This window comes from Arachis ipaensis, chromosome B2 (assembly GCF_059453495.1).
Source record: "Arachis ipaensis isolate K30076 ecotype BB chromosome B2, ASM5945349v1, whole genome shotgun sequence".
Classification (NCBI taxonomy): domain Eukaryota; kingdom Viridiplantae; phylum Streptophyta; class Magnoliopsida; order Fabales; family Fabaceae; genus Arachis; species Arachis ipaensis.
In genome coordinates this window covers 46292477-46301682 of record NC_142437.1, presented here as the reverse complement: position 1 = coordinate 46301682, position 9206 = coordinate 46292477, and the positions used below count along the sequence as shown (strand labels likewise).

Genomic DNA, 9206 nt, shown 5'->3' with positions numbered 1-9206 from the left:
CTTACAGCAAAGGGAAAAAGCATAAGCCTGTAGACCTCGGGATCAACCCCATTGGTCTTGACAGTGTCACAGATTTGCAAGAATTCAGCTAAGAATTGATGAGGATCTTCCAATGGAAGCCCATGAAACTTGTAATTTTGTTGCATCAGAGAAACTAATTGAGGCTTGAGCTCAAAGTTGTTTGCTCCAATGGCAGGAATTGAGATGCTTCTTCCATAGAAGTCGGGAGTAGGTGCAGTAAAGTCACCAAGCACCTTCCTTGCATTGTTGGCATTTGGTGCACGAAATTGTGATCATCAATGGCGCCAACAACTTGGTACGCACAATTGTAATCTCAACTCTTTATCACAACTTTGCACAACTAACCAGAAAGTGCACTGGGTCGTCCAAGTAATAAACCTTACGTGAGTAAGGGTCGATCCCACAGAGATTGTCGGCCTGAAGTAAGCTATGGTCACCTTGTAAATCTCAGTCAGGCGGATTTAAATGGTTATGGTGAATTGATAATAAAAACATAAATAAAATATAAACTGGGATAGAGATACTTATGTAATACATTGGTGAGAATTTCACATAAGCGTATAGAGATGCTTTCATTCCTCTGAACCTCTGCTTTCCTGCTGTCTTCATCCAATCATTCCTACTCCCTTCCATGGCAAGCTTTATGTAGGGCATCACCGTTGTCAATGGCTACATCCCATCCTCTATGTGAAAATGGTCCAATGCGCTGTCACTGCATGGCAAATCATCTGTCGATTTTCGATCATACTGGAATAGGATTTACTATCCTTTTGCGTCTGTCACTACGCCCAGCACTCGCGAGTTTGAAGCTCGTCACAGCCATCCCTTCCCAGATCCTACTCGGAATACCACAGACAAGGTTTAGACTTTCCGAATCTCAAGAATGGTCGTCCATGGGTTCTAACTTATACCACGAAGATTCTAATATCTCGGACTCGGTCCCCTGTATTAGATATCTAAGAGATACTCATTCTAGCTTGTTTGCATGTAGAACGGAAGTGTTTGTCAGGCACGCATTCATAATTGAGAATGATGATGAGCGTCACATAATCATCACATTCATCATGTTCTTGGGTGCGAATTGATATCTTAGAGAAGGAATAAGCTTGAATTGAATAGAAAAACAATAGTACTTTGCATTAATTCATGAGGAACAGCAGAGCTCCACACCTTAATCTATGGAGTGTAGAAACTCTACCGTTGAAAATACATAAGTGATAAGGTCCAGGCATGGCCGAATGGCTAGCCCCCATAAAGGTCTAAGATAGCATAAAACTGATCAAAGATCTGATCCAAAGATGTAAATACAATAGTAAAAAGTCCTATTTATACTAAACTAATTACTAGGGTTTACATAAATGAGTAAATGATGCAGAAATCCACTTCTGGGGCCCACTTGGTGTGTGCTTAGGCTGAGCATTGAGCTTTACATGTGTAGAGGCTTCTCTTGGAGTTGAACACCAGTTTGTAACCTGTTTCTAGCGTTTAACTCCACTTTGCAACCTGTTTCTGGCGTTTAACTCCAGAATGCAGCATGGAACTGGCGTTGAATGCCAGTTTGCGTCGTTTAAACTCGGGCAAAGTATGGACTATTATATATTGCTGCAGAAAATCCACTTCGAGTGCAGGGAGGTCAGAATCCAACAGCATCTGCAGTCCTTCTTCAACCTCTGAATTTTTTGCTCAAGTCCCTCAATTTCAGCCAGAAAATACCTGAAATCACAGAAAAACACACAAACTCATAGTAAAGTCTAGAAATGTGAATTTTAATTAAAAACTAATAAAAATATACTAAAAACTAACTAAATTATACTGAAAACTATGTAAAAACAATGCCAAAAAGCGTATAAATTATCCGCTCATCACAACACCAAACTTAAATTATTGCTCGTCCCCAAGCAACTGAAAATCAAATAGGATAAAAAGAAGAGAATATACTATAAATTCTAAAATATCAATGAAACTTAGCTCCAATCAGATGAGCAGGACTTGTAGCTTTTTGCCTCTTGAATAGTTTTGGCATCTCACTTTATCCATTGAAGTTCAGAATGATTGGCATCTATAGGAACTTAGAATTCAGATAGTGTTATTGATTCTCCTAGTTCAATATGTTGATTCTTGAACACAGCTACTTTATGAGTCTTGGCCGTGGCCCTAAGCACTTTGTTTTCCAGTATTACCACCGGATACATAAATGCCACAGACACATAACTGGGTGAACCTTTTCAGATTGTGACTCAGCTTTGCTAAAGTTCCCAATTAGAGGTGTCCAGGGTTCTTAAGCACACTCTGTTTTTGCTTTGGACCTTGACTTTAACCGCTCAATCTCAAGTTTTCACTTGACACCTTCACGCCACAAGCACATGGTAAGGGACAGCTTGGTTTAGCCGCTTAGGCCTGGATATTATTCCTTTAGGCCCTCCTATCCACTGATGCTCAAAGCCTTGGATCCTTTTTATTACCCTTGCCTTTTGGTTTTAAGGGCTATTGGCTTTTTGCTCTTGCCTTTTGGTTTAAAGAGCTTTTGGCTTTTTCTTCTTGCTTTTTCTTTTTTTTTTTTTCTGCAAGCTTTTGTATTCACTGCTTTTTCTTGCTTCAAGAATCATTTTTATGATTTTTCAGATTATCAGATAACATTTCTCCTTTTCATCATTCTTTCAAGAGCCAACATATTTAACATTCATAAACAACAACTTCAAAAGACATATGCACTGTTCAAGCATTCATTCAGAAAACAAAAAGTGTTGCCACCATATCAAAATAATTAAACTAGTTTCAAGGATGAATTTGAAACCATATACTTCTTGTTCTTTTGTAATTAAAACATTTTTCATTCAAGAGAGGTGATAAATTCATATTCATAACTTTAAGGCATAGACCCTTAGACACTAATGATCATGTAATAAGACACATATAAATAAACATAAAGCTCAAAAATCAAAAAACAGAAAATAAATAGACAAGGAGATTAAGGAATGAGTCCACCTTAGTGAGGGTGGCGTCTTCCTCTTCTTGAAGAACTAATGGTGCTTTTGAGCTCCTCTATGTCTCTTCCTTGTCTTTCTTGCTCCTCCTTCATAGCTCTTTGATCTTCTCTAATTTCATGGAGGATGATGGAATGCTCTTGGTGCTCCACCCTTAGTTGTCCCATATTGGAACTTAATTCTCCTAGGGAGGTGTTGATTTGCTCCCAATAGTTTTGTGGAGGAAAGTGCATCCCCTGAGGCATCTCAGGAATTTCATGGTGAGGAATTTCCTCATGCTCATGTTGAGGTCCATGATGTCTTATTTGCTCCATCCTTTTCTTAGTGATGGGCTTGTCTTCTTCAATGAGGATGTCTCCCTCTATGTCAGTTCCAGCCGAATTGCAGAGGTGGCAAATGAGGTGAGGAAAGGCTAACCTTGCCCAAGTGGAGGACTTGTCAGCCACCTTGTAAAGTTCTTGAGGTATAATCTCATGAACTTCCACCTCTTCTCCAATCATGATACTATGGATCATGATGGCCCGGGCCTATAGTAACTTCAGACCGGTTACTAGTAGGAATGATTGAGCGTTGATTGAACTCTAGTCATCCCCTAGCCACTGGTTTGAGGTCGTGCCTTCTTAATTGAACCGGCTTGTCTCTTGAGTCTATTTTCCATTGAGCTCCTTCCTCACATATGTCTATGAGGACTTGGTCCAACCTTTGATCAAAGTTGACCCTTCTTGTGTAGGGGCGTGCGTTCTCTTCCATCATTGGCAAGTTGAACGCCAGCCTTACATTTTCCGAACTGAAATCTAAGTATTTCCCCCGAACCATGGTGAGCCAATGCTTTGGATTCGGGTTCACACTTTGATCATGGTTCCTAGTGATCCATGCGTTTGCATAGAACTCTTGAACCATTAGGATCCCGACTTGTTGAATGGGGTTGGTGAAAACTTCCCAACCTCTTCTTTGGATTTCAAGTCGGGTCTCTGGATACTCATTCTTCTTGAGCTTGAAAGGAACCTCAGGGATCACTTTCTTCTTGGCCACAACTTCATAGAAGTGGTCTTGATAGACCTTTGAGATGAATCTCTCCATCTCCCATGACTCAGAGGTAGAAGTAATCGCCTTCCCTTTCCTCTTTCTAGAGGTTTTTCTGGTCTTAGGTGCCATAAATGGTTATGGAAAAATAAAAAGCTATGCTTTTACCACACCAAACTTAAAATTTTTGCTCATCCCTGAGCAAAAGAAGAAAGAAAGTAGTAGAAGAAGAAGAAAATGGAGGAGATGGAGGGTGAGGTATTTTCGACCAAGGTGAGAAGTTAGGGTTGTGTTGTGTGAAAATGAAGAAGGAATGAGGGATTTATATAGGAGGGGGAGTGTGAAGTTTTGGCCATTAGGGTTGGGTTTGGAAGGGAAATTAGTTTGAATTTGAAGGTAGGTGGGGTTTTTGGGGAAGAAAGGATGGATGTGAGTGGTGAATAGGTGATGGAGAAGAGTGATTGAGTTAATTGGTGAAGGGTATTTGGGGAAGATAGTTATGAAAGGGTGTGAATAGGAGAGAAGAAAAAGTGGGGATCATGTGGGGTCCACAGATCCTGAGGGGATCCTGTGGGGTCCACAGATCAAGTGGGGTCAAGGACTTAACATCCCTGCCCCAATTAGGCGTGTAAAATGCCCTTGCTGTGCAATCCTGGCGTTAAATGCCCAAATCCAGCTTGTTTCTGGCGTTTAACGCCAGGTAGATGCTTGGTTCTGGCGTTAAACGCCAGCTTGGTGCTTGTTTCTGGCGTTAAACGCCAGACAAATGCTTGTTTCTGGCGTTTAACACCAGCATGCCTCTCCTCCAGGGTGTGCTATTTTTAATGCTATTTTTCATTTTGTTTTTGATTTTTCAGTAGTTTTTATGACTCCACATGATCACCAACCTAATAAAACACGAAATAACAATATAAAATAAATAAATATAATTAGATAACATTGGGTTGCCTCCCAACAAGTGCTTCTTTAATGTCAATAGCTTAACAGTGAGCTCTCATGGAGCCTCACAGATGTTTAGAGCATTGTTGGAACCTCCCAACACCAAACTTATAGTTTGAATGTGGGGGTTCAACACCAAACTTAGAGTTTGGTTGTGGCCTCCCAACACAAAACTTAGAGTTTGACTTTGGGGGCTTTGGTTGACTCTGCAGTGAGAGAAGCTTTTCATGCTTCCTCTCCATGGTTACAGAAGGAGATCCTTGAGTTTTAAACACAAGGTTGTCCTCATTCAGTTAAAGGATCAATTCTCCTCTGTCCACATCAATCACAGCACTTGATGTGGCTAGGAAGGGTCTTCCAAGGATGATGGATTCATCCTCATCCTTCCCAGTGTCTAGGATTATGAAATCAGCAGGGATGTAAATGCCTTTAACCTTTACTAGCACGTCCTCTACTTGTCCATAAGCCTGTTTTCTTGAGTTATCTGCCATCTCTAATGAGATTCTGGCAGCTTGCACCTCAAAGATTCCCAGTTTCTCCATTACAGAGAGTGGCATGAGGTTTATCCCTGACCCAAGGTCACATAGAGCCTTCTTAAAGGCCATGGTGCCTATGGTATAAGGTATTAAGAACTTTCCAGGATCCTGTTTCTTCTGAGGTAATGTTAGTTGATCCAGATCACACAGTTCATTGATGAGCAAGGGAAGTTCATCTTCCCAAGTCTCATTACCAAATAATTTGGCATTCAGCTTCATGATTGCACCAAGGTACTTGGCAACTTGCTCTTCAGTGACATCTTCATTCTCTTTAGAAGAAGAATACTCATCAGAGCTCATGAAGGGCAGAAGAAGGTTTAATGGAATCTCTATGGTCTCTAGGTGAGCCTCAGATTCCTTTAGTTCCTCATTGAGGAACTCCTTATTGGTCACTGGACGTCCCAGGAGGTCTTCCTCACTGGGATTCACGTCCTCTCCCTCTCTTGTAGGTTCGGCCATGATGGTCAAATTAATGGCCTTGCACTCCCTTTTTGGATTCTCTTCTGTATTTCTTGGGAGAGTACTAGGAGGGGTTTCAGGGACTCTTTTACTCAGCTAGCCCACTTGTGCCTCCAAATTTCTAATGGAGGACCTTGTTTCATTCATGAAACTTAAAGTGGCCTTAGATAGATCAGAGACAATATTTGCTAAGCTAGATGGATTCTGCTCAGAATTTTCTGTCTGTTGCTGAGTGGATGATGGAAAAGGCTTGCTATTGCTGAACCTGTTTCTTCCACCATTGTTAAAACCTTGTTGAGGCTTTTGTTGATCCTTCCATGAGAAATTTGGATGATTTCTCCATGAGGGATTATAGGTGTTTCCATAGGGTTCACCCATGTAATTCACCTCTGCTATTGCAGGGTTCTCAGGATCATAAGCTTCTTCTTCAGAAGAGGCCTCTTTAGTATTGTTGGATGATTCCTTCAATCCATTCAGACTCTGAGAGATCATATTGACTTGCTGAGTCAATATTTTATTCTGAGCCAATATGGCATTCAAAGTATCAATTTCAAGAACTCCCTTCCTCATAGGCGTCCCATTACTCACAGGATTCCTTTCAGAAGTGTACATGAACTGGTTATTTGCAACCATGTCAATGAGTTCTTGAGCTTCTGTAGGCATTTTCTTAAGGTGAATGGATCCACCTGCAGAATGGTCCAATGACATCTTTGATAATTCAGACAGACCATCATAGAATATATCCAGGATGGTCCATTCTGAAAGCATATCAGAAGGACACTTTTTGGTCAGTTCCTTGTATCTATCCTAAGCTTCATAGAGGGATTCACCTTCCTTTTGTCTAAAGGTCTGAACATCTACTCTAAGCTTGCTAAGCTTTTGAGGAGGAAAGAACTTGGCTAAGAAAGCTGTGACCAGCTTATCCCAAGAGTTCAGGCTATCTTTAGGTTGAGAGTCCAACCACACTCTAGCTCTGTCTCTTACAACAAACGGGAAAAGCATAAGCCTGTAGACCTCAGGATCAACCCTATTGGTCTTAACAGTATCACAGGTCTGCAAGAATTCAGTTAAGAACTGAAAAGGATCTTCTGATGGAAGTCCATGAAACTTGCAATTCTGTTGCATCAGAGAAACTAATTGAGGTTTAAGCTCAAAGTTGTTTGCTCCAATGGCAGGGATTGAGATGCTTCTTCCATGTAAATTGGAATTTGGTACAGTAAAGTCACCAAGCATCTTCCTTGCATTGTTATTATTTTTAGCCATGTCTCCTTCTTTTTCGAAATTTTCTGTCAGATTTTCTCCAGAGAGTTGTGCTTTAGCTTCCCTTAGCTTCCTCTTCAGAGTCCTTTCAGGTTCAGGATCAGCTTCAACAAGAATGTTCTTATCCTTGTTCCTACTCATATGAAAAAGAAGAAAACAGAAAAGAAAATATGGAATCCTCTATGTCACAGTATAGAGATTCCTTTATGTGAGTAGAAAAAGATATGAATAGAAGATGGAGAATCCAAACACAAGGGTGAGGAGTAGGTTCGAATTCTTAGATGAAGAGGAGTGTTAGTAGATAAATAAATAATTAGAAGGAGGTGAGAGAGAAGAATTTTTCGAAAATAATTGAAAAAAAAGAAAAATATTTTTGTTTTTAATTTAAAATTAAAGTTAAAATTCAAAAATAAAAAAAGAAAAATGAAATTAAATTTAATTAAAGTTTAAAACAATTAGTTAATTTAAAAAGGAATTATGAAAAAGAGGAAGGTGATTTTCGAAAATTAGAGAGAGAATTAGTTAGGTAGTTTTGAAAAAGATATGATTGAAACAAAAAGATAGGATTAGTTTGAGAAAGATTTGAAAAAGAAATTTAAAAAGATTTGATTTTGAAAATTAAAGTTGATTACTTGACTAACAAGAAACTAAAAAGATATAATTTGAAATTTAAAGATTGAACCTTTCTTAATAGGCAAGTAACAAACTTAAAAATTTTTGAATCAATCACATTAATTGTTAGTAAAGATTTTGAAATTATGAACAAGATAAGAAAAATATTTTTGAAAATTAGTTTGAAATTTTCGAAAATATGAAAGAAAAAATGAAAAATATTTGATTTTTGAAAAAGATAGAATTTTTAAATTGAAAATTTGATTTGACTCATAAGAAACAACTAAATTTTAAAAAGTTTTGAAAAAGTCAACTCAAATTTTCAAAAATTTGATGAGAAGAAAAAGGGAAAGATATTTTTTTGATTTTTGAATTTTTAATGATGAAAGAGAAAAACATCAAAAAGACTCCAAACATGAAAATTATGAATCAAAACAAGAAAAATATGCAAGAACACTTTGAATGAAAAGATGAACACCAAGAATACTTTGAATGTCAAGATGAACACCAAGAACTAATTTTTGAAAAATTTTCAAGAAAAGAAAATATGCGAGACACCAAACTTAAAAATTTTTATTCTTTAGACATTAATGTTTCAAGAATGCATATGAAAAACAAGAAAAGACACAAAACAAGAAAATATGAAGATCAAACAAGAAGACTGCCCAAGAACAACTTGAAGATCATGAAGAATGCAATGCATGAAATTTTTGAAAATAATTTTTTTAGAAAATTAAAAAGATGCAATTGACACTAAATTTAAAACTTGACTCTAGACTCAAACAAGAAACACAAAAAAAATATTTTTGATTTTATGATTTTATAAATTTTTTTTTTTTGGATTTTTTGAAAATTATTTCAGAAAAACTAAAAAGAAAAAAATTTTTGTATTTTTCGAAAATAAGAAATAAAAAGCTTAAAATTAAAATAAAATTACCTAATCTGAGCAAGAAGATGAACCGTCAATTGTCCAAACTCGAACAATCCCCCGCAACGGCGCCAAAAACATGGTGCACAAAATTGTGATCATCAATGGTGCCAACAACTTGGTACGCATAATTGTAATCTCAACTCTTTATCACAACTTCGCACAACTAACCAGCAAGTGCACTGGGTCGTCCAAGTAATAAACCTTTCGTGAGTAAGGGTCGATCCCACGGAGATTGTCGGCCTGAAGCAAGCTATGGTCACCTTGTAAATCTCAGTCAGGCAGATTCAAATGGTTATGGTGAATTGATAATAAAAACATAAATAAAATATAAACTGGGATAGAGATACTTATGTAATTCATTGGTGAGAATTTCACATAAGCGTATAGAGATGCTTTCGTTCTTCTGAACCTCTGCTTTCCTGCTGTCTTCATCCAATCATT

The 9206-nt window shown here is 38.0% G+C and overlaps 1 non-coding gene across 1 annotated transcript; it reads left to right on the top strand.

The window, feature by feature from the left end:
- Positions 1-6724: 6724 nt before the first annotated feature.
- LOC148573846 (small nucleolar RNA R71) lies at positions 6725-6832 on the top strand. Its single transcript, XR_015906727.1, has one exon. It is a non-coding gene; the product is annotated as a small nucleolar RNA R71 (small nucleolar RNA).
- Positions 6833-9206: the final 2374 nt, after the last annotated feature.